Source organism: Trachurus trachurus (genome assembly GCF_905171665.1).
Source record: "Trachurus trachurus genome assembly, chromosome: 14".
Classification (NCBI taxonomy): Eukaryota; Metazoa; Chordata; class Actinopteri; order Carangiformes; family Carangidae; genus Trachurus; species Trachurus trachurus.
In genome coordinates, this window is record NC_139903.1 from 18,454,101 (window position 1) to 18,481,520 (window position 27,420).

Consider the following 27,420-nt stretch of genomic DNA (forward strand, 5'->3'; position numbering starts at 1 on the left):
TCAATATGAGATTGCGGAGAGAACCCAAATGTTTGAAAGTCTAAACCTCCAGTATATCAGAATAAACACTGGCAGCCCAGAGATTGGCATCTTCGGCCAGTAATTTGATAAAGACCTTCAATCACAGAGGGAGGACAAACCAGCAAAATCACCGGTGTGTTGACATGTTTGAATGCAAACCTGCAGTTGCTCAGCTCTCCCCGCAACAGGTCATGAAAAACAGTTGTGTCACACTCAATGAAACTGATGGTCCAGAGCTGGGAGAGCAAACCCACAGTGTTGCAGCACAGAACCTGTTGCTGTAGAGAATTTGTGCAGATTCATGCCATTTGTTGCAAATGTTCACCTGATTGTCAGCTTCATATTTAGTGCAAACCAGTTAATTCAATTATACTTTTTACTGCAGTTGTACAATTAGTGGAGTTCATTCCAATATTTATTCATTTTTGTATAAATGTTATTTGCATCCAGACTTGATTAATCTGCTGATTATCTTCTGCATTAATCATTTAGAAAGAGAAATATCAGAAAATACAAAAATGTTTATCTCAAAATGAGGTTATTAAGTATTAAATTTAAAGGGACTATACTAGGAGTTTTGGAAAGCGTAGTGTTTTCACACTACATTTCCCATGAGCCTCCATGCGCACGGTGAAATTATTGGACCAGTGCAAGAGGGACAAAAGCGAAAACATTTGGCAAAATGTTTTCATTAATCAAGAATTAAAGTCAGAGGTTCAAAGACGATCAGATACTGTCGTAGCCTGACAAGCCAGACTATATCATTCAAAAGTATAGTCTGGCAACGACCGGTAGACCTCGGCTCAATCCAGGGGGCGGGATGAAGGCTGTCTTTCAAACTGCCTCTGCATGCAATAGGGCAGCGCTAGGTAGCGCTATGACTAATCAGAGCAAAGAGCAGGATGACGTTAGCCTGACAAGCCAATTAAAATGTATGTCGTCATCGCGTTAAGCCCGCCCAACGACTCTCTAAACAGATAGAGCGCTATGATTGGTGAACACAAATGGTGTTCGAGACTCAAAAAGTTCCTATGGCTCGTTTCTAGACCCACCTACGGAGCAAATATATTTGTTGCCGCTAGGGTGCGTCTAGATTTCTAGGCTAATACTGTCGTAGTTCCGACCATAAACAGCGATTCGGCGGCGTTATTCCCATGACCCGCTGGGCAATGGCGATTCTGGGGGGTGGCCTGGGGTGGCACTGGCCACCCCTGAAAACTCATTGGCCACCCCTGTGGCCACCCCAAATTTGATAGGTAGTTGTTGGTTAAGTTCGTCAACACAAGAAACAAGAGGAACGCTGTCACACACTCCTCTACACACAGTCACTGTAGCTGTGCCTCGCTCCGCTTTCTCTCTCTCTCTCCCTCTCTCTCTCTCTGTCACACACACACACACATACATACGGGCGCATAGGTCGCGCTTGACCGCTAATAAACGGTAAATGCGCTATATCGCGCTAATTGTACAGTGTTGAAATTAACACACTTTATACAGAGTGCAGTCAAACACCAGGCTAAAGAGAGAGGAACAGCAGATCCTCTGACTGCGCAGTCAGCTGCAGGTGAGTGACAGACAGGTGACTGTGAACCAGCGACACCAGTGAGGCACAAGTTAACGTCCGTTTGTGGTCAGACCTTCCGTCACGGGGTCGGGGACGAGCTGCTGCATAACTGACACACATCAGGCTACTGTAGCCTAGGCTAAGTCCTCATGTTTGCTGTGAAATAGGACTAGACTATATAGCTGTGCAGTACCTATTCTTAGTAGACCGGAAAGCAGCAGATGATAGAAGCGTCATTACAACCAGAGGAGACAGGAGATTTTTATTTTTTAGAGAATTGAGACTTGACTTGGATTTGGTAAAAAAAAAAAAAAAAAAAAAAAAAAAAAAAGACTTGTGAACATCTCTGGCCCCCACTACTTAACTTTAGTTTTCATTCTTGCATTAGAGCATGGCATTTAATGTTTTAATGTCATGCTGTAATTTTCTGTCATGTTTGTACATTTACTAGCTATACATAATGAATATTGCACTGAAGCTTGATTTTAAGAAAATCGTGAATCAAATCAGAATTGTAATATCTGCCCGAACAATTGCAATTAGATCTTTTCCCAAAATCGTTCAGCCCTAGATGCACTTAAGAATATCCATGTTCTGTGTTTCTAAGAAACTTGTTCTGTAAATTGTTTACTTGTGATCAAAAATCTGAAGCTCAGTGCTGATGCTTTTCTGTAAATACTATAGTTTTCTAATAATAATAATAATAGCAACTTCTTCCAGTTTTAGGCTTACAATTACAGGTTAAAGTCCCACCCACTCCATAGGCTGCATACAGATAATTTTTATATGGTTGAAGAGACAATGTCAACGCTTAAACATGAATTTTCAATCATTGCCTTGACGGAAACATGGCTTTCTGATGAAAGTGTTGAGCTGTACAACATACCTCAGTACACTTTAGTATTTTCAAATAGAAAGGAAAGAGCTGGAGGAGGAGTTGCTGTTTTTGTTCATAATCAATTTCAAATGAAATCAAGAAAAGATTTGGATTTATTCTCAAAGGAAACTGAGTTTGAATCTGTCTTTTTGGAATTAATGTCTTGCCCTGTTTTTGGTGGCAGAAATGTCATCATTGGTTGTATTTATCGTCCACCTCATGTGGACGTTAATTCTTTCAATGATACACTCACAGCTTTACTTGATGTTATTAATAAGGAAGGTAAACTTTGTTATTTGCTTGGAGATTTCAACATCAATCTCATCAATACTGAGAGCCATTCTGCTACTGTTAATTTTCTAAATGTATTATATTCATCTTATTTTCTTCCTCTTATTGACAAGCCAACCAGAGTAACCTGTAAAACAGCTACTCTTATTGATAACATTATAACTAATATATTTGATTATCCAGTTAACTCAGGAATATTATATTCTGACATTTCTGACCACTTTCCTGTATTTCATATCACCAAAAGCAACAGTCTCAAACACAAGGGCTCGAATGTCAGAACAGGTTTCCGCAAATTTAATGAAGATAACATCAAACGCTTTAGAGAAATGCTTGAAAAAGTAAATTGGGATGATGTTTATGATCAGCAGGATGCCAACAAAGCGTATCAATCCTTTATTTATCTGTTCAAGACCGTATTCAATGAGTGTTTTCCACTTGTGAGCCTCAAAATCAATAAAATACATGGTTTTAATAAACCTTGGTTCACTACTGGATTCTTAAAATCCTCAAGAAAGAAAAATAGATTATATAAAAGGTTTATCTCTAATCCAACTCCACAGAACTCTAGTACATATAAAAAATATAGAAACAAGTTTACTTATTTACTTCGTATGGCAAAGAAGAAATACTATTCTGATAAATTTAAAGAATCTACTAACAACATAAAAAATACTTGGAATATTATCAGTGAATTGTTAAACAAGAAAAAGGCACCTGCTAAATTTCCATCCCAATTTACTGATGGCAAGTCCACATTCTCCAATTTTTCTGACATAGCAAATGAATTTAACAAATTTTTTGTAAATGTTGGTAGCACCTTTGCTAAGAAAATCTGCCCATCTAATGACTGCCCTACAGACAATATTACTGGAGTTTTCCCTGCCCTGCAAAACTTTGAACCACCCACAATTAATGAAGTGATCGACATTATTGTAAATCTTAATAATTCAGCAGCGGGTCACGACGAAATCAAGGCTAAGCTCCTAAAGGAAGTAGTTCCCTTCATTAGTAAACCTTTAACACATGTCCTTGCTGTGTCACTGAAGACTGGGGTAGTCCCTAGTGATCTTAAAGTGGCAAAGGTCTTACCTCTTTTTAAAGAAGGTGAACCCAGTGTTTTTAACAATTATAGACCAATTTCTATTTTACCTTGCTTTTCCAAGGTTCTGGAAAAGTTAGTTTATACAAGAGTTATTACACACCTCAATATTAATAACATATTGTACAAACACCAATATGGCTTTCGCAAAAAGCATGCAACATATATGGCTCTTTTGCAACTTATTGATAAAATTTCTACTGCTCTAGATAAAAATATGTTTGCCATTGGAATTTTCTTGGATCTCTCAAAAGCGTTCGACACTGTTGACCATGCTATTCTCTTGTCAAAACTCCACCGATATGGTCTTCAAGATGTTGTGATCAAATGGTTTAAAGATTACCTTTGTAACAGAGAACAATATGTTTGTATTAATGGTCATGAATCTAAGAAAGCAAAATTATGCTATGGTGTGCCTCAAGGGTCAATTCTTGGGCCCCTTCTGTTTCTTATTTTTATTAATGATTTTGCTGTAATGTCTGAGTCGTCTCTGCCCATTCTATTTGCGGACGATACTAATTTTGCCATGTCTCACTCTGACTTTGGATGTCTAATCAGAAATGCCAATACCATGCTGGAATATGCCTCAAGATGGTTTCAGATGAACAAGCTTTCCTTGAATGTAAATAAATCAAATTATATACTATTTAGAAACAAAAATAAAAATTTTCCTGAGCAGGATTTGAAGCTGCAAATTAATAATATTGAAATTGAACAAGTTTCATGTGCAAAATTTCTTGGTGTACTTGTTGATGAAAGATTGTCCTGGGGAAACCATATTGAGTATGTATGCAAAAAAATTATGAAGTCCTATGGCATTATTAGAAGAGTTTCTTCCTTAGTTAATCAGTCCTGTCTTATGACATTATATTACAGTTTAATTTATCCTTATTTGACATATTGTAACATTGTATGGGGTGCTTCATATTCTTCGTACCTTAATCAGTTATTTTCAGTTCAGAAAAGATTCTTGAGAATGATTTCAAATTCTACTAATCAAGCACCATCTGCACCCTTATTTAGCAAATTTAAACTTCTATCAATTTTTTCTATTAATGTGTTTCAAACATGTCTGTTTATGTTTAAGTTCATTCATTACAAACAAGACATTCCAGGCACTTTTCATAAGTTTTTTCTGTTATCATCAGATATTCACTCTTATTCAGTGAGAGGTCGGAAGAATTTTCATTTACCTCTTTGTCGTACCTCCGGTCATAAATCTTTTATCAAATTTCTTGGCCCCCAACTCTGGAACTCTTTAGATAGGTCTCTTAAGTTTATATCATCCTACAAAATGTTTAGGACTAGTTTGGTGAGGTATCTTCTACTCAGGCAAAAATAATACTCTGTCTAGTATAATTGAAATTAATTTGTAATTTTATGGATATTTTTTTGTTTGTTTGTTTATTGTGTTTTTTCTTTGTTTCTTTCTCTTTCTTGCTTTTCTTTCCTTATTCCTTTTCTATTGGTTGATTTGTTTTAGTGATCTTGTATTGAGGGGGAGGATTTTATATAAGCCCTTTGGGCTTCTTTTCCTCTCCTGCACAATTATTTGTCTTTGTATTATTAAATTAAATTCTTGTTTTATCATTGTGCATATGAATAAAATAAATAAATAAATAAATAAATAAATAAATGGTGTAGCTACTTGCTCATCCCTAGCCATCTGGCCACCATCTGTGTCACCTGTATTGTTACCTACGTTTGCTTTACTAATTTAGGCAGCATCTTGTGATTAAACAAAAACACACGTGTGCTGGCAAAAAACAAACCAAAAAATCAAATTCCAGTATCTCCAACAAATTTAGATGTAAGATAAATAATAACATAAACCAAGCATGTTAAGAGCAATTTCAGTTTTTTCTTACAAGCATAGTTTATCTTTTGCTTACAGATAGGCCTACACTTTTTAATGAGGCCTATCTTTAAATATTAAGCTTTAATTTGAGTTTTTGGGTTTCTTCTGTTGCCTAGATTGCTGTGTTTATTTAATCACTAGATAGGGCTTCAATTAGTAAAGAACACACAGGTAACAATACAGGTAATACAGATAATGAGCTAATGACTGATGAATGTTATTCTATAGGATGAGTTAAGAGCAGGTGAATTTTGCTACCCTGATACAAATTGTGAAGAGGTGAGGACTTTTATCCACTACAAGGCTCTTAGAAAAGCTGTACCCTATCCTGAACAATTACTGATTAAAAACCGACATGTTAAAACAACCAGAGAGTACCAAGAACTGTGAAAAAAATACTGTTTTTTAAAAGTTTTTTTTTTTTTTTTCTTTTACCAGTAAACCTTTCTTCTTGACATTTATGAGACAGGAAATCATGGGCGAGAGAGAGGTAATGTGACATGCAGTAAAGAACCTCCAGCCAAGATTTGAACCGCGGTCGGATGCGTATATCACAATAGTTTTGTTATGCCATGGCCACCCCACACTAGCTTTGTGTCCCATCTTGGCCACCCCAGTAAAAATATCCTGGATACGCCACTGCCGCTGGGCAGCTGCCCGGGAAACTGGAAATACTTATAACTATAAAGACAAAACAATATATTTATAGAAAATGGACCCATAAACAAGTGTGGGTAACGTAGATTTATCCACATAAATATGAGACTCTTCCTCGGGGTCTCTTTAATAATCTGACATCCCCAAAATATAAGAAAACACTTTATTATGAATAAAAACTAAGAAAATTATTAAACTTTTCACATTTGAGAACTCAAAATCAACAAATCGTTCACACTTTTAAAGTAAAAACAAACCAGTAAGAAAAAAGAAAATCTTTGATCATCTGTTTAACTCAAGTCTTTAGTGGTATTGTTGATATGACAGAAAAGTATATTTATTCCAGTTAATCAATTTGTTTTTTGGGTTATCTGTGAGTAAAAAGTGTGAATATTTACTATTTTATGTGTAAAATTGATTTTATTGCACCATAAATTGATTTGACAAAACTCAGTTTAAACATTTATATCAGACGTAAAACGTCACGACCCGCCCACCTGCAGCAACGGAAGAACAAGCCTAGGCAGGCAGGTTTAAGGTCCAGGAGTGAAGATACGTTTTTTTCGCGGAGCCTATTTGACCAGAATTGAAATTTATAAATTTGCAATTTGCAAAAGCATTTTGTTTCCTACATTATGTTTGCTACTTTTGCTGTCGCAAACCGCCATTTGGAATGTACTCTTACCTCCAACAGCTCATTAACTTCAACCAAACTGTTTATACCAGTGTGCATTTTATAATTAGCAACTTGTCTTTGCGTGATAGTTTAATATTTTAAACATATAGTGATGTCGTGTTTGGCAATGTAGACTGTTGTCACATACTGTACAACACACACACACACATACACAAAGGCACTGGCTGGCGATGGATAATCGTTTGGTGGAGCTGAATGTGGTTGAGGCAGGTCACACACACGCGAATAAATCCACATCTTGGCTTCGGATGGATTGAACCGAACAGCCGGCACTTAATTGTCATTGGCCGTTTGTGTGGCAACATAATTAACAGTGTTTACAGCCAGACCACCTTAGCTTGCTGGCTAGCGGAGTTACTCTTCCATGAGAGTATAAACACAGCAGTTCCTTGTGCTATGCTGGGAAGGTCTCTATAGTTTGATGTGAACCACTCAATTAGTTCACTGAACTTATAAAAAGTGGTTGGAAAACGTTGCCTTATTTTTATTGAGTTAGATCGAGGCAACAGTTTTTGCTGTGATAGGCTACTACATGTGTCCAAACTATCCTTTCTCAGCTCATGAACAATACATTTTTCCTTGATGTGTAAAGAGGTTAAAATTACTGCAACAAAAGTGTGACGTGCACAAACCACAAGACGGAAAGCTAGAAGGGACACATGGGGAATTTATATAATGTTCATAATTACTCACTATCACCCCCCCACCCCCACCCCTCCCGTCCATTATTGTCACAACAAAAAGTGCTTCACAGCTCTATTAAAAATCCGGCATTGTGAGTTGTCAGCTCGGTGCCATTTTTCCAAACCCCAGCAGCTTCAAAGGGGAGTGACAAAGTAAATCAATAAGCAGAGGACCTTCTGTCTTAATACTCAGCTGACAGTTTGATTAATTACATGTTGATTCCAGCTGCTTTATGACTGATAAGTCCAGCTACATTTGATACATTCAAACGTGTGTCTGGGGCATTTCATACATCATAAAATAGTCAAGTGTGTGTGGATGGGTCATGTCAACATGATACAGTATGCATGTACTAACTGGAGTGTGTGTGTGTGTGTGTGTGTGTGTGTGTGTGTGTGTGTGTGTGTGTGTGTGTGTGGATTGATGTTCATCCAATTACATTTTCCATATTTTCTTTCTTTTTTTCAATTAATTAAAGTTGTTTAATCAAAGTTTAATAATAAAAAAAATCCTGGTGCATCCTGGGAAAAAAAAATGTGAAAGGCACCTAATTTTTCAATTAAAGCGAATAGAAGATGGATGATGACTGGGGGTCTGTGTGTCATCCGTCCAATTATTCCATTAAATTTGGCAAATGAAAAAAAGAAAAGAAATTTGTCAATATTTAGTTTTTCTGTTTTTCTGTATAACCAAAAAGTGGAAGATTGGTGTTTGTCTCCTATTTTCAGCTCAAAACAGAACAAATAACCATATCCCAGTCCGGTAAATGTCTGAGGCCAGAGCTACGGTTAGCATACCTAACATGAAGCTAACGGCCTGCTAGCTGTGTTAGCAAAGTGAATTGGTTATTCACATTAACTCTAATAATAACTTGGATGGTGACAGTCTGTAGTTCTCCAGTCAAAACACACAGGGAAACACAGAGAGAGAGAGAGCACTCAGTGCTCAGGATCACTCAGGATCATGGGAAGGCTAATGTAGGAATTCAAATGGGGTCGCCTGAAAAATATAGATATATTTTTTAAACTAATTATCTTATATTATTATTTTATTATTATTATTATATTTTTTTAATTCTGTGGTGACTCAAAGTGTAAAAAAATATTTTCTATGGGGAAACCAACAAACATGTATGTTTGATACTGTATATTCATGTAATATGTGGACTCTGTGCTCTAACTGATTTTTTTTTTTTTTACTTTAATTTAATTTAAAAACAAAACAAAAAACAGACTCCATAATAACAACTTAAATGATATGATGATAAAATTCAAATCCAAAATTGATCTTGATCCCCTTTTGTATTCAGTCTAAAAACTGATGGGCTGTCACACATATCTGTATGAACTGTGTGACCGTGCACAGTATAGGTCGCCTAACTGTGCCGTCTCTTCCATCCACTGCTTGGTGACCTAACATCGGGAGTGGTGCTGGCGTCTTGCTCTAATGGATTCAACACACTGACCATCTGTCAGATGCCTCTGAGCCGGGTTGTTGTGGGTGCAGAGCTGCTTTGGAGCAATGAGCCAGAAAAGCTGTGACAGAGAAGCTGTGTAAAGGAATCTGCATCAATCTCTGTCTGCAACAGGTCACATGGTGACCTTCACACACCAAACCTCCAGACTTACTGTGTTACATGTTCACGTCTCCATAACAAGGCTGTAAACATGACTCTGCTTTTACAGCAGATGGTCACATGGTTGACAGTTCAATCTTTTTTTAAAAACTCTTTAACCTTTATTTAACCAGGAAGTGAGCCAGGCTGTATGAAAGAGGTGTGCGCAAAAAAAATAACACTGAGGTAATAGATTACACAGAGTAATTACAACATGAACAGATACAGTATAGAGCTGCAGTGGCAACCAGAGAGCAACGACAGAGAGCAGTGTAACCATTAAAAATACACCTTGGATTCTACCTGAGACAAAACAGGATCCAAGGCAACTCTTCACTGGTACAAAAATATAAAAAGCCTTTATTAAATTGCTGATGAAACATTACTGTGAAAAACCAACATGTTGTCTACTGGCCTTCATCTTCATCTTCATCTTGGTTGACTTTCACCTTTGACCCCTGTATAAACAATGTACATGTATATGCACTAATTTAACATCAGTAAAATAAGTTTCAAAGAGTGTTTATACCACTGAGATTTGTTCCCCTTGAATGTTCACAGTATACAAATGTGTATGTACTGTATCATATGGTGGTAATGCTCAATGCTAATTAGAGAGTTCATACATTTATTCATTTTTGATACTAACACTAACAAATACTTCATTTTCTGTTTAACATGGATTTATGGTTTTACTGTATAATTTGAACTTCACTCATATGTGACTGTGACCTTCCTGACCTCTCCCTCAGTGTACAGCCTTGCTTGGAGGCAGGAGAATTTACATGTATACACATACACACAGACAAACACACACAGAGAATGAGAGAGAGAGAGAAGCTTTATATAGTGTGTTACTTCATCCAAGATAATCTAAGGATGCAACACCTTAGTCACCAAAAGTACATAAACCAGTTTGAATACACCTGTCCAAATTAAGTGATGTAATCATTTACATACCAAGTCACAAATCAAGAAATATTGATATACATTAGTGATTTTATTACTGTATTATTAATTTTATTTTTTATATTTTCATCAAGGAGCTGCAAGAATGATGAGGGTGAACATACAGTAAACATATTGGATGTTTTAAAGCTCTACTGGTTATGCGGGATTTGTTCTCTTCTCAGGCCGCCATTACTCCACCGTACCTTTACATAGTTATAAAGCTGCAGCTAGTATTGTTTGTAAATAATAGCAACAGAACCTTTACAATTTGCAGAACCTTTAAAATCAGTCTCTAATACAATCCTTTGTGTCTTTTCCCGCTCATTTTCTGGATCTAGACCTACTGGAATGCCAAGCATCCACATAACTGGAGCTGAGAAAACAAGAAGCTTCTTCTCCTCATTTATTATTTATTCACTCGCTCCTTGCAGCTTCTTTTCAAGTTTAGCAAAACTGGCAGGCTGTGTTTATGTTCAGCTCCAGTCTATTATTTATGCAAGATAATCATCAGTGTGAGTGGATGGGTCGTGTCAACATGATACAGTATGCATGTACTACAGTAACTGGAGTGTGTGTGTGTGTGTGTGTGTGTGTGTGTGTGTGTGTGTGTGTGTGTGTGTGTGTGTGTGTGTGTGTGTGTGTGTGTGTGTGTGTGTGTGTGTGTGTGTGTGTGTGTGTGTGTTGTAGCCTGGAAGTCTGGCTTTATTTGGTTTAGATCTTACAATTCATGTGACACTATGGTTCACCCTGTGTGTTATTGTGTGTGTGTGTGTGTTCGCCATACCTTACTGCAATAATTATGCCAAAAGTATTTGAATGAATTTATTTTGTATTTGGACATATTATAAGGTTTGTATGATCAGTTACAGATTGTTGTACTCTTCCATGTCCGTGCTGCAGAAAATAATATTACTCACTTACATATTCTCATGAGTATTTGAGGATCAGGGAGGCACTAATTGTACTGGACCAATATGTGTTGATTCTAGACCTAAATCTAGCCCATAAACTTTCACATCTGTGCAGAATCCAGCTGTTATCCTTATACTGTATATTGACTTTCAGCGGCAGGAACATTTTCTGTGTGTGCACCAAGAAATAGAAGCACAATCTGATAGTCATGCTACAGTATGAGCCAGATCGGGGCCATGGAGAAAACAAACATGTGGCCAAAGTGTGGGCCAGACTTATTTTCCTGTCCGGGCAGCTTCCTCTGCCTCTGCAGAGTTTTGATGACCCAAAACAACAGGCTAGATCACAACAGACTACATTTAAACCAGACATTGCACCAGTGGCTGCTGAAGGCCACAAAAATACCTCTACACAAGTTCCCTTCTCACTGGCAGCTGTGAAAACAAAAATGTTTATTGTTATGAAGGAGTTTTATTAATGGTGATATATGAATGAGACCGACTCTAAAGGAGCTAAGAATGTTGCTGATTGTTTTCTATGACTTGAAAACAATCGATAAAATAATAAACCTCACCGAGACAGGCACTCAAATGGTCTCAAACTTTTGGACCAAACTATAATTTATTAGCTCCTAGCAAAAATCAATCTGCTCGATCCTGGCTGCTCCAGAGGGAGGACAGTGCACATCATCATGGGTTGAGAGGATAAACTACCTCCAGATAATTTCACTCGACCTTAAAAAGCCCAATGCGGACAGTGCTCGGCAACAGAGCAATTATCCACATTATAACCACATTTCGCCTGGTCTTGGTCATTCACGAAGGCCGTCAACAGCAGCGAGGCGTTCATGATCACGTGTACTTTTACTACTCAAAAAATACAGCAAGTATTTCAGCAGGAAATCATCCATCAGGTGCTGTTCCAGCTCGTAGTTTTCTCTCTCTACACGGCCTTGACTAATGGAATATGTGTTGAGCCAGCCATTTAGGGACTGCATTTGTCAACACCATTTACACATTAAGCAAATAAAGATGTTTCCCATTTGCATGCAAGCATTCATCTTCTGAGGTGCCATGATTGCTACTTAGTTGTTTGGCTCAGGCTTAGAAAAACAAGCATCACTGCAAAAACTGCAGACTATACAGGAAATGTACCTACCTCAGATTTGGATTAGTAACGCCTTCAAACACTGTGATACATGACATGACTCAGCTTAATACTCAGGAGTCATTCTTAAACTTTAAGACTGACAAGACCAGGCTGCATGGCTCCTCGATGGGACTCTCAAAAGGGATAAGCTCCAGGAGAGCAGCTCTTACAGGCTGGAAGAAGTGAAATCTTAAGGTGCCAAAACCAAACGGTGGCCCCCAAATCACACTCTCTGAGAGCTGGAGCCATGGCAACCAATATAGGCTGTATGAAAATTCTGATGCTGTCACAAATTTAGTATCAAAGTATCACGATGTGTGATGTGCGCCACTGTGTGTTGTCTACTGACTGTAGAATGACAGAATAAGTTCTCTAAAGCTGTCACTGCAAGCATTCACACCTAGATGTAAATTATCACAAGTCTGCACTCAGAGTACGGATGCTTCGTGTCGAGGGGTAGATGCTATATGGTGAAGTAAAGCTATTCATATAGCGTCATTCAGACAAAAGGCAATTCAAAAGGCTTCACAGGGGCATGGGAATGTATTAAAAATAAAGTAGAACATATGGTCGGTTTGAAAAGGAAAAAAGAAGAGCGCTGCCAGGTCCATCGCCAAAGACTGTTTATTATTTCTGTAGCATTTTAAAAAATGAAAGAAACAGGTGGATGTGAAGTTCATCAGTGATGGTCTGATTTTTTATATTTTATTTGACCAATCTTTCGCTGTAACTGCTCAGTGGTGTAAAGTCCTTTTTGCTGTGGTATCCTGAGTAGATTCACCCTTTAACCACAACTCAGTCATTTGCCTCTTTATTGTGAATGACTCAACTATTGAAGAAAAACATTGTGAATTTAAGGTTTTTCACATTTTAATATCTAAAGAAGACCTACAAACACATTTATACATTCATATGTTTTTTTTTCTTTTCCTTTTTTTAGTTTGTTGAGTATTCCATTATGGACCAAGGGTTGGGGGCAAACTGAGAGAAATCTGTGATTTTAATCAGTCTGTTTCATTTGCTCATTTGTAAATAACATGTTTTTAAAGTCCAACTGCTTTTTTCAGTATTAATACTGGGCCTTTGTGGATAATTCAGTCGCTGTCTAAAGCGTCCTGAACGTCTGAGTCAAAACTTGCTACGCTAGCTATGAGGGAAATAATCAGAAGTTAAGTGGCAACCTCAGCTCCCAACATCTCCTTGATGTCTCATGTCCAGTGAATGTGAACTGCTTTATTCAGTGTTTCTACTGGTTTTACTCCCTTACATTGTTTGTTGTAGAGATGAGGAGGCCTCTGTGGATGATTGAGCTCCAGGTAAAAATCCAAACCAGTCAAAACTGCAATGATCCACTATTACTTCATGACAACACCCAATTCCGTCTTGTTTTTGTTTTACTAAGAGACATCTTGATGTGAACTGTACATATTAAATGATTTAATTTTACGACTTATGGTCTGTTTCTCTGTGTGGGATTGTGCATACTGTATGTGACCTTTCACACATGTCTGAGAGAGGAGTATTAAAGTTGAATGGAAGAAAGACTAAACTTCTCTCTGATTTTCACACTGACTTCACAAATGAATAATGCTGTTGGGTTAGTGCCTTGCTCAAGTGCACTTTAGCAGGACTTACACGTCAACTGAATCAGGTTACAGTAATGATGTCTCGCTGGGCCGCCGAGTCCTTTTTAGTCACTAAACATGCTGACAGCTTCTGGAGGAGCAACGCTGATGTGAGGCTCCATCTTAAATTCATGAGGACTACTGCTAATATTTAATATTTCAGAGCGTAAAAACAGAAGACAGCTTGTGCTGCGAGCTGTTTGTATATTTGTAAACACTTAGTTTATGGAAAGAAAAGCCTCGATGTGACAGATTATTAAAAAGCTGTCAGGCTGTCATGAGATACATCTACTGCACCTAAAAGTGCATTATATTTTATCACTCAGAGGATCACCACACACTCCAAAATGCACTTTTGTCTCTACAGCGGTGCAACAAGTTTTACCTCACGTAATGTTTCCCCTCGGGGTAAAATTTGACTTTGTTCCGTCACAGTTTCTCTCCTTTTCCAAGACTGATTTCAGGCCATTACTGGAGCAGCTGGAGGAGGAGAAAATTGCAGCAAGTTTTTTTTTTTTTTTTTTTTTTTTTGCTGAGAGTCATTTAGTGTAAATGCAGTTAGTGACTTCATAGAGCCCCATGAGCATTGTCAAGAGGAGTGACCCCCGTCACTCTGCAGAATGCTCCTTCAGCCAATTTGAAGTGATGCCAGCTTGCATTGAGACAAATGGTCAGAATCCATTTCTAGCTCGGGTAATGTCGCATTAATGAACAGAACCAATTTCCACCAAATTAAAATTCATTTGCATGAGGCTTAAGTGCATCTGGCGGATACATTTCCATAAACTAGACAGGGCTTAGGGGCAGCACTTGAGGCGTTACTGTGCTTGTAATAACTGAATTAAAATTTTATTAGAAGCAGCTAATTTCAAGTGAGGAAAATTACTCTGACAAGTTAGATGGGCTTTTTTTTTTTTCTTTTTGGGACAGTAAATGGAGGCCAGGCGGGAATATTAGAGAGGCTCTTCAGTCTTCATGCTTCCTTTTATGACATATTCATGCTACTGAGCATGGACCAAGTCTCTGACGGTTATTCTCTCTCTGTGTATAAGTGTGTGTGTGTGTGTGTTTTTTGTGTTTGATTTACTGTCTGCCATGAAAATTGCTCTATGAAGGATTAATGAAATTTCATGGGCTGGATGAAACGGAACTAAGTAGGTCATGTTTACAGTATGAAGTCAGAGGACTGGAGCAGGCAGCATCTCCAAGTGGGCTCCACATGTGTTGGAAATGACTTTGGCTCAGTTTGGGTAACTTAGAAATTTTGACCCACTTCTGCCATTTCGCAGAGCTTTTTAGTCTCTTTTAGCTCATCGAATTAGTTTTAGATACATTTAAAATATGGATGGGTGATAACACTCTGAGTTTAATTGGGCCCCAGTTTACACAACCTGCCTGGCACCAAACACTGCACTGACAAAGTTGGTTACTAACTGATGAAGAAATTGGAGCATTTAGCAGCTACAGCAAAGAGCCAGATACTGTGTTTCCCTCATGACTGGTTCAGTCCAGAGGAGTTTTGGCCTCATTTAACCCCGGAGATCAGAGGAGGAATCTGCTCACAAGCGTTCGTCAGTACCAATCATTCAATCTAAACAAGCAGGTTGTTTTCTTAAACCCTCTGATACAAGTCAAAGGAGTGTTTACTGAAAAAGTCCCACTGAGGCTGGCATAGTCTACAGTGCTTTCATTGCCATGGTTACTATGGTTTAGATAAGTTTAGGAATAAACTCTGCTTGGGAGGTTTTGGAAAATATTTTGAACCTTAGATGTCAGAATTCAAAGCTGGTAGTAATGTCACATGAGTTGATGATCCCGTTAAAAGTTGGCAACCAGTCCTAAAAGCAGCCCTATTGTTAGTTAAAGCAGAAGTAAGCGATATTTTTATGTTAATATAAGTCTTAAATAGTTATATCTTCCGACGGCAATCACTTACATAGAGTGTTTGGTCTGAAACACGGGTCTGTCAGTCACTCTGCTCTGCTGTAAGCCGAGGAGAAAACTTTCCTTGTATCCTACAAGTTTTATCCAATGAGGAGAGAGAAGGGCATGAAGGGCTTTGTGTGCAGCCAAGGGACGCCGTGAATGTGGTGACGTAGGGACGAGGACCAATAGATCCATGACGAGGGTGGGGGCTGCTAACTCCATCGGCTGATAAGAAGTTATGGTGCGTTCAAGGCAACTCGTAACTCGTGTTTTTCCGACCTGACAAGTCTTACCAGTTTGATCTGGTACGAGTTCACGGGTCGGAAGTTACGAGTGGCCGTTATAGTGCACTTTCACAGGTAAAACAGGTGCAACAGGTCGGAAAAACACGAGTTACGGGTTGCCTGGAACACTACAAAGTCGTAAGTCGTGACTTGAAGCTGTAACTTACGGTTTCAAAAGCCTGCCTGGAACGCAGCATTAGCCCAAACGACCGGATCGCATACTTCTGCTTTAAAGTTGTTGTTAGCATTGTTTGATACTAGCTACACACACTACACTACATGATTGTTTGTATGTGAAACTAAGCAACATAATAACATGTCTACAGGTAGAAGAATACAGATACAACTAATTTAATGTTGATGCACAGAGCGGCCATCTTGAATTCTAAGTTGGAAATCTGGGGAGGTGTTTCTGATGATGTAGCCAACTGAGAATTTGGAAAAAAAAAATAAAAAATACTTAATACAAATACTTTATCCACATTGAATGATCTACCATAATAACTGTGGTATTTGTTTTGTCTTCAACTTGTTTTGGCTCATGGAGTCATCATTATCTATTGATAAGAAAAACAACTGTGTAGCACCAAGAAAAGCCTCATCCAAACAGATTCTCAACATTGATCATTTTCTCATGTAGTATTGGGTTTGTGTGTGAGATACATATGTCCAGGAAGGGTGCTTAGATAGTGAGTGTGTGTGTGTGTGTGTGTGTGTGTGTGTGTGTGTGTGTGTGTGTGTGTGTGTGTGTGTGTGTTGGAAGGAATCTTTTTATTTACAGACACTAGCTTTCCCTGGTGGTGATATCCCTTGGATTACAGCCCAGACGATGAGTTTTCTTAAAACCCTGTGCTCACAGGCGTCTGTTGTGAATGGGTTTCTGAACAAACCCATCAGAGTAAATGTGTTTTTTTTTCTGCAGCTGCGTTTAATTTAAGGAGAAAACAATATAACAAAGCCGTTATGGCAGATGAAATGGTCAGTTCATCCTTGCCAAATTCCATTTTAAATTGTCGGGTGTGATTGTTTCTTTGCCCAGTTCTTCTTACAGTAACTGGTTCCAGGATAGGGTTTTTGTCTGAGCTTGGCTATTTGTTGTTATAGCTTTTATCTATGTGCATCTTGTTAAAATTAATATTTGTGACCCAAAGAAGATTAATTTTAATCATGTTTGTGACTTCTTGAACTTTTATCTTGTACCACTCTCAGACCAGACCACTGACCAACACAGTGGTCCATGAATGGCTTTATAGAAAAGCAATGGCTAGATTTCCATGTTCTCTGTTTTATAAATTCATAGGAAGAGTGATAGGAGAGTGAAGTACTTTCATGAAATGTATTGTCTGTATTCATGCTTCCCAAGCGGTGAACCATGTCTATCTTGAAAACTCATCTATCTGTTGGTTCACTCCTTTTCTCCTTTGCTCTCACCCCTTTGTATTGGCTTCATATTGTTGGTCAGTAATCAAAATGGCTCTACAGAGGAGAACCTTCAGGGCCTTTTCCTGTCGCTACTCCTGTCTTGGCATCAGCAGTCCTGACAGACGCCATTCCTGTCTTGGCCATTCCTGTCCCAATCAGCAGTCCAGCCCACCTCAGTCCTGGATTTCCAGTCAGCAGTCTGCCTCTCTCCAGGTCTTCAGTTGGCGGTCCGCCTTCCTCCTGGTCTCCAGTTGACAGTCCTCCAATGTCAGTCTATCACGTTCTCTGATCTCAGGTTGGTGGTCCGCCTCCCTCCTACTTCTGGTATCCTGTCTGACTCCCTCCTGGTCTCCAGGCCGCCCTCCAGAGCCTCCGTGCCCATCTGCCCGTCCTCCGGGCCCTTCATGCCCGTCTGCCCAGCCTCCCAGCCGGTCTCCAGGGTATCCACCCATGCCTGGCCTCCAAGTCAGCCTCCCAGACTTTTGTGCCCCTTGGTCTCCCCTGTCTCTCAGCTGTTTTGTTTTTCTTGTCCTGACAAAAGCTAAACAATTTCTGTCACAGTTACCACTCATATGTCATATTGTTTTTGTTTCAAGCAATAAAGCTACATTTGCATGAAGCAGCATATTTGTCCGTTATTAATGTATTAAGCACATTACCAAAATTTCCTTTAAGGTTTTGAACAAATGTGTGGTTAATTTGTCATTATTTGCTATTAACTATGGAAAATCATGCAACTCTGGTAAAATATATTAACTGACTAACAGACATAGTTACAGTACTTCCTCTGAACAGCGCTACTCTTGTGCAGACTGGAGGCTACAGTTCAAATACATTTATAAAAACGACACGAATCTAGAGTCAGTATTTGTGAAGCTTTACACTCAAAATCATTCACATCCTTTCTACTAGACTGCAAGCTGCAAACTAGTGCTGGTTATCTAGCAATAGCAAAACGTAGCTCTTTTAAAGTCCACCATTGTGTCACTCTGACTGTCTGGGCATTTAGCTCTCAGCCTTCCTGCTCTGGTGAAGTGAAATTAAAATGGAGACAATGTATTTCCTTTCTTTTCTCTGACCCTCTCATTATAAATTGTCTGTGATGGCCGGTTTTTGACAGAATGAATTAACATATTTTACTATATTCTCTTTTACTTTTACTACCTGTGATTGATTCTATTGTTGAAGGAATGAGTGCACCTCTGTGCTTTGAGGTCTTGATGTGAGATGAGTAATTATCTTCACTGGATGGATGAGAGGATGGAAATGAGGATGTGGGCCAAGCATGAAAGTCAGTGTTTGGAGAAAGAACACAGAAGGGCGAGTGTGGGCTGATAAAATCAACATATGGATTGATTGTAATCGGCATGGGGTTGCCTTGTTACAGAATGTGAAACTGTCACTCAGGGGATTCAGCAGATCAATAAAATATTATTCAAGAATGAATTCAAAACTAGACCGGGGGAGATAGTAAAGAGGCCAAATCAGGAGCACTGCGAGTCGACAGAAATCCCATCAGTCACATTTTGGATAACACGAAGAGAAAAGTGAATATTGAGTCCCCGCTAAAGCTGCCATTTTATACCAGTGCTCAACCACCATTATAAATCCATTATAGCAAAAGCACAGAGACCATTTTTCCACCCACCAACATGATCTTCCTCTTCTTCCAGCACCTATGATTTTTTTTAGTTGCATGTGTTGCTGAACAAATGCACCAGGATTTAGGAAAAGTACTGTGGGAAATGTCGGGACTTATCAGCTAAAGCAAATGAGGGTTACACTGTAAAAAAAAAAATCCTAAAAAAACGGTAATTTTCCGGCAGCTGGGGCGCCAGAAAAATATTGTGAAATAACGGAAAATTACTTTCTCATAAAAATACAGTTTTTTTCCATAATTAAAATACAGTTTTTAGTTGTAATTTTAACAAGATTTTGCCTCATTTTAAAAACATTTTCACATTTTAAAACAATTAAATTACCTAAAAATATGGTAAGTAAATGCTGGATTACGAATAATAATGCTTAAATTTACAGAAATGTGCTGTTTTTAATTGGTTTAATGACATTATTTTACGTAAAGAAGTTGTATAATAATTTGTGTTTGATGTAATAAAACAGTATATGACACAAAAATAATGTGATTCATCTTTCAAAATATATCAAAAAACTGTAGAAAAACTAGATATTGGGTTTAAAATTGCAAGAATTTACCATTTTTAGATCATATCAAATGTTATTTTACGTTGTTTTTAACGTTTAATTACAAACATTTTACGTTTTAAAACAATTAAGTTACCCATAAAGATGGTAAATTAACATTGTAATATGAATAATAATGCTTAAATTTACAGAAATGTGCTGTTATTAGTTGGTTTTAATGGCATTGTTTTATGTAAAAAAAAAACTGTATATTACTTTATATTAGATGTAATATAACAGAATACAACACAATAATTTGATTAATCTTTCAAAACATGCCAAAAAGACTTAACTCCACGTTGGGTGTACATTTTTTTCCTTTTACATTAATTTCCTGAATATTTAAAAGGACGTTCAACTAAAAATTCCTCACCTAATAACACCAGAATTATTTTTATTTTAAATGGTTTATACTGTTTTTTGGCCAGTGGGAAAAGGGGCTTAAATGAATTGTTGTACTCAAATGAGAGTAAGCTGAACAAGAACAGCTACAATTTTCCATTTTCAGTATTTTTATTGTAACAGGTAACCATTATTATAGCAATATGGCTCTGAAACAACTGATTTGGAAATGAAAGAAAAGTTAAAAAAAAAAAGTTGAGTTACCAATTCAGTGTTGTTTCTATCCAAGGTATCCATAACTTGGTCAAGTCACTGTACTGTACATCCACAACATGGATTACAAGCCTACATTAAACCTCACTGTAAATTAATCCACACTATCCAAGTCATCCATAACCTGGTCAAGTGACCATACATTCAAAACATTTATAACAAACTTAGTCAAACCTCACTGTAAATGAATACACACTCTATCCAAGTCATCCATAACCTGGTCAAGTAACCATAAATCCACAACATTGATTACAGACTTTGTCAAACCTCATTAGAACATTGATAACAAAGCTACATAACAAATAGCTTACATGAAACCTCACTTGACATTAATCCATAATAGTCTGTGACTTAGACAAAGTATCCATAACTTGTGAGCACTTCTTATTCCCTCCACTCGTAGTCTGCAATTTTGGTGATGAGTGTGAGAACCTTTGGACTGACGGCAAGTTGTTTTTTGGTGGCGTTCCGCTCCACTTTTGATCCCTTGTCTGGATTTATCTTGAAGAGGCACCTGTCAAATGAAAAAAAAACAACTTTAGTAAGTGTGGACTGTACTGTAATGTAATGTTGTCATACATTTGCAAAAAAGTTACACAACAGTGTAGACAGAGCTTGCTTGTGAAAGAGTATTTGGACATACAGGAACTGTGGAACAGTGATGTAATGAAAAGATTAACATGTGAGTACTGTATATGTGAATTGTGTATGAATGTGTTTGAATGTTTGAAGGTGGTCAGAGGGGGTTCGGTGTGAAATGGCAGCCACGCTTCCCTCAGTCTGCCCCAGGGCAGCTGTGGCTACAAACGTAGCTTACCACCACTGGTAAGAATGTGTATGAATGAATAATGGTTTCTGTAAAGCGCTTTGGGTGATTGAAAAGCACTATATAAATCCAAGCCATTATTACTGTTATTAGTATTAGTATTAGTAGTGTAAATACTATTTCAGGGAGAATAACGTAACTTCGGTCAGGAGGATCTGCTACTCAAAGGTTTCTTGGGCATTTGAGTTTTGTTTTGTCATTATTTCATAAATAAGAATTAACAAGCACTTGTTTCTGTAACTTGACATGAGCATGAATCAAGGATAAATAAGAGACAGTCAGTCTAAAAACCTGAAAAACAAAAATGAACTCTCAGGTAAAGTTTGGACCATTTTCATCCAGTAGGGGGCAGTTTTCACATCATTTTTTAGTGATAACTCTCCCTTGTGATAGAAAATGTCTTTTTTTTTTTATAAATTCCTGAAATTTTATTAAAAAAAAATTCAAAGAGGTCAATAATACATTGTCCTACTCAGTGTATGGGTCAATCTTTCATAACTCAATCAGAAAAAGAGAAAATAAGGTTGTTTTTCTCTTACAATAAAATCAGAACATTAAAATGAAGTTTTTGATTTTATTATTTTGTTATTGTGGCCTTTTGATAAATTCAGGAAATGCCTGGAGACTTGTGGAAGTACAGGTGCTTTACTTTCAGCCTACATGCACAGCAGGAAAGCCTGACCGGAGATCTATCTGCCAACTGCCTGCAGACTGCAACTACTCATGGCAGGAGACGGGTCTCCCAGACCGGACAGGACCCAGCACCATCTTCAGTAAAGTTCCTCCAGCCTCCTGAGATTAATAACATTATCCAACAGCTGAGCAGAACAGTAAACAAACTTCAGCCCACAGAAATATCCACAACACAGGTCCATCTCGGCAGCTCCACGCTGCTTCTCTCCGCGACCCAACTCCACCTCCTAGTGGGGCCTCCTCAGTGGCAGTGCTGGCTCCTGTCTGGTCTGAGTGATTCCTGGCATGAGTGCTCATGCACAGTCAGGCTTTCCTGCTCTGCATGTAGGCTGAAAGTAAAGCACCTGCACCTCCACAAATCTCTAAGCATTCCCCCAAATAAATATAATATCCAAATAAAATAAATTGATGGGTGGATCATGAACTTAAAGGTGTGAGAATGTACCACATTGTGACCAACAGGTGAGTATTTCAGCATTTCAGCACTTGAGCAGTGCTCAGTTTTACAGTATGTGCATTATATATCTTATTTTGATGTATTGAATTGACTAGTGGTGTCTTACCTCTGTAAGAACTCCAAAGTTGATGCTTGGGCTGCTGGGTAAGATATGTTCATACAGTAGTACGAACCAAACATCAGCAAAAGAGCATCACTGAAGATTCTGATGTGGCCATTCACAATGGTCTGGTCAACAGACAGCATGAAATTCTCTGCCGCCAAAGTCGAGTTTCCTGTTGTGTACAGGGACAAGAGAAGGACAAGAGAAAAATACAATTAAATTATCATCTTACAACTGAGTCCAGTACAACAATAACAAAGTAATAGTACTAATAGTTTTCTGTTTTTTGGTTTTAATTTATTGTGGTGGAGAAAGATAAATATTCATACCGCAAACAACAATACATGGTGTACTTGGAAGTCCAGCACAGTCCACTTCAGAGGGCAGGGTTGTTTGATCCACTTTGTAGAACATCTGTTCTTCTTCTTCTTCATTGAAGTACTTGAGGAGTAGTGGAAGAAACACAGCAACATTCACATCTGCAGCATTTTTGCTTGATGTTTCCATTTCCCTGAAGATGGTCTCCATCTTCCCTGGCTTGTCAGCCGATTTAAGAAATGAAATGACTCTGGCACATTTATTTGCTATGTTTTTGTCTTCCATGTCCACACCTGTAAGCTCTTTAAAATGAGTCTTCATGCCAGTTGTCTCAAACAGATATGGCCATTCCTTTATCAAGTCAGAAGTCTCAGTCCCACTGATAATGTCCTTTCTCTGAGTGAAGAAAGTGACTCTCATCATATTCTCAATGGCTTTGCTGTCACAGCATCTTTCTCTCCACATTTTCTTTAACTCTTCTTGTGCATGTTTCTGAGATTCAGGGGTTTCATCAGGTGGCAGCTGTGTTGGTTGCCAGTTTGTACACCCATAAGTGTCTAGTCTTTTTTTCTGAGTTGGGGTATCCTCTCCTTCACTGTTGCTAATACTTTGTCTCTTTAACGAAAGTGAAGTGTTTCCTCTCTTGAGGTTGTCCACTCTGCTGACCATCTGTTTGGTGAGTGAGTCATATCCACTGCCTACAACTTCACCTTCAATGACATCAGTAAATGCCACAGGGTAGGCCTTTGTCATCTTCCTTGCTATCTCACTGATATGTTTCTTCCCAGGTGTTGGGCACACGGTTAAGATTTCACTGACAATGAGCCGTATGATTTCAAGTCTCTCACTTTTTGTTGGCCGCTTTCCCCTTTCCAACTTTCTGATGATCTCAGATGGAATCTTCTGCCAAGGAATTTGAAATTTAAAATGCCAGCTGTTGTCAGACAGTCGACGAGGTGTGATATCTGTACTTGAACTACTTGTTGACCGTGGTGAACTTGGAGTTTCTGAACTGTAACCACCTGGAGAGAACACAGAGAACATTAGCTGTTATTAAATAATAGGTGGGTTTTCATTAAGCCTTCTTCCTCTTTCGGGATGTTGGTTCCAGGCAAAACTATATAGAAATGACTGTCATTTGTCCTCTTTTTTTTGCAGTGTTCAGACCGAGACTTAATGGTAGTGAGATGCGCTGAGTCAAGGCTTCAACACCCATGGTTCTGGTCGAATTTTATTTTTCAGACCCATAAAGAACTTGTACTTACTTACTGATGCAACAGTTAAAGCTATCCAATTTTACACATTGTATAATGTAACATGCATAATTTTAACTCAAACATCTATATCTTTCCACAAATAGTCAGTGGATATCATTTTAACCCCAGCATGTAGTTAGTAGTCCTGATACTGATTGCAGTAATGGAAATGGGAGGAAAAGAAAACAACTAAGCACAGCAACAGTGGAAATATTACCTGCATGGTCACATGGGTGAGTTCATGAGTTTTCTTTATCAGCATTGGGCTGAAAATTTTCATTTTTTCCCTTACTGTTGTTGGCTGGGAGACCTGACTGTTTTTGTTGTGTGTTTTTATTCTTTTGTTAGGTTGGAGCTTTTATTGAGTCTGAAAACATTTACAAGTGATCCAGTTTACGAGCCAGGACCAGGATAAAGGTGCAAGAATATCCAGCCTTTTCCAACACCACAGCAGTCACACTAGAGATGACACTGTTGCTTTGGGACAGACAAGCTTGCGAGATCTCAATATAACACACCACATAGAGTAGCAAAAAAAATACACATCAGACTGACTATACATGGGAACTAAATGAACAACACATTCTTGTTGGGGGGATTGCTACTGGTGGATACAAAAGTCATTTTTTTCTGTACATTGTAATAAAATATCCTGTGTTCATCCCTGATTAGTTGTGTGTGATTTGCTACCGAATCAGAATCTAGAGAAGATAGACCCAACTTATGATACTGATTTATAGGCACACTGTCAATTCACTGCTGGTGATTGTACTACAGTATATTACAGTTAGTTACTGGTAGATTATAACATTTTTCAGCCCATCTAACCCAAAAGAATGATTCTGTGCAATAAATGCATATACTCACCAGAAAGGGCCATCTCGTCAGACTGTGTTACTGGACTTGTACTGGTGCTGGCTCTGCTAAACTGTTGGTTGCTCTGGTTGCTTGGAGGACTGTCCAAGACATCTTGCTGGCCTTAATAAAGGAGAGATAGTAGTAATATTTAAACCATACAGACATCACATTGCTCAATCTGGGTATATTAATACCCAACATAATTATATACTCAGTAGCCAATTGATATATTTCAAAGTGTTCCTTTCTCAATATAATGCAGTACAGTACACCACCACTAACACTCACTATGAAATCAGTAATGAACAAGGTATAGTTTATAGTTATCACCTTTTTGAAAACATCAACAAAAATGTAGAGAAGATTCTTTGAAGTATAATTCATAGTAGAACTGCTGTATTGGACTGCATTAATTTGAACAGGTGTACCTAATAAGTATATTTTGACTTTGTACATTTTTCTAATGTGAAAGTTTATTATGTACAAATTGAAACACATACTTTTCTTTTTGAGCAGTGACAGAAGTTTCCTGGCTTCAACTGGTCTCAGGACAGAAAGGAGGTCACTCTCCTGCAGGTAGCTCAGGTCCTCCAGGTCCTCAACTCCTAAACCTTGCAGATGCTCCAGCAAAGGCTCAGGGTCTCTCAGTTTAGGAAGACTTGATTTGATGAAAGACAGGAGCGGACTTTCTGTATCCATGACTAGGAGGACTAGAAGGGATGAAAAATACTGCTTAAGCATTACTGTCAGATTTTAATCTCTCAAACTCCAGATTACTCTGAGTCAACAATGCTATGCTTAAGTGAAATTACCCTTGTCCCACAAAGGTTGTACACAGGCAAAGGATAATAATCTAGTTTCTGCTCAGGCTTCCACCAATTATCACAACTATGACAGGTGTAATGTTTTGACATCCTTAACTGCAGTGCTGTACTCACTTTTTCAGTTTACTCCATGAAATCAACTCATCATTTATCTGCAGAGAGAAAGAAAAAAATAAAAACACATTTATGAAACATGAAATTTGCCAAAATCAAAATAAATGCTATTGACTGTGAAATAGTTAACCTAAACTGTGTTCGCCAATCTCCCCTCAATTAACTAAAAGATGACCATTAGCTTATCCTTTACATATTTTTCAGTATTGTTTGAATTTCATGTTGACCAGTGACTAGTGTTGCACCAAAATGAAGATTTGAAAAACCTTGAAAAAGGCAAGAGGAAGATCAAAATATTTGTTTTAAGAAAGAGTAACTGGTTGAAATAAACCATTACCAAATCTCAGTATCATTTATAAAATATCTGTTCTCTCTTCTTTGGAAGAAAGTACACTTAGAATGGCTCTGAGCACTCGTGAAAAGAAAGGAACAGGTGGGGGCTAGAAGAGTTTTTTTTTTTTTTTTTTTTTTTTTGCAATAGTGGATTATTGACGTTAGAAAAAAATTCAAAACCAGATATTGAAAAGTTACATAAAATTAAGCTTCCTATTCTAGCCAAAAATCATGCCATTTCAAGTCATACAGTGGAAGTTATGGACAAAAAAACTAGTGAAAATGTATCTGTTCATTGTTGCAGCTCTAAACAACTGTTCATCTTTTTCTCCGCCTGTGTCAGTTAGTTCGCAAAAGCAAACGCAATGGCAAGCTAAAGTTAGTAGCTGGTCTGGCTAGCTAACATTTCAATTGACAACATGCCGGCGTATTCTGTGCCTTTTGCGGAGTGAGTAAACTCAGAGGCATGGTGGTAAATAAAACTAATGCTACTCAGCTTCAGTTTGATACTTGCCGTCTACCGTCGTCCTTCCTCGAGCCTCGACGTTAGCTGCTGTCCGCACAAAGTTCTGTCGGGCGAGCAGGAAGTCTGGAACCGCAACCGCGGCGCGTTGGTTGTTGATCTTGCTCAAGTGTCACGTCGAAACAGCCAATGGCATGTCGTCTTCTCCTTTTCAGACAGTTTCTGACCAACCGCGCTTTTTTTTTTTTTTTTTAACTTTATTCACAGAAATGTCCAGAACAATACTGTTGTGCCAGGGAAGAAGAAAAAAAATGCTTTATTGAAAGCATTTAATTGCAGCTCACTTAGTGCTGATGCTGCATCAGTTCAAGTCCAACTCTTTATTATTCACCCTCTCAAGCTTTCCCCTTTCCCTGTGTCTCTTTAGATGTCCTTTCAAAATAAATATAATTTATTAATATAATGTTACCATCTAGAAATGAGAGTAATTGTATTTATTTTCAATGAAAATATTAGTCAAATAACAAAGAAATTATAGTAAAATTACAAATTTTTACTATTAATTCCTCAGTAATTTTAAATTATTTTTTCCTCTTTTTTAGGGTTTTAAAGTTGAATTTTACAGTTTATTCCCTTAAATAACAGACAAATATTTGTGAATTTACGATACATTTGTGAATGTATTTTAACAATAAATATATGTATTTCTAATGGGTTTTTTTT

General features: G+C 37.9%; 1 long non-coding RNA gene across 1 annotated transcript; it reads right to left on the reverse strand.

The window, feature by feature from the left end:
- Positions 1–20,275: 20,275 nt before the first annotated feature.
- Positions 20,276–22,902, reverse strand: LOC310996652. The gene is made up of 3 exons (XR_014595907.1): positions 22,861–22,902; positions 22,535–22,703; positions 20,276–20,966 (listed from the first exon to the last, which is right to left on the reverse strand). It is a non-coding gene; the product is annotated as an uncharacterized lncRNA (long non-coding RNA).
- Between the last annotated feature and the right edge of the window lie 4,518 nt (positions 22,903–27,420).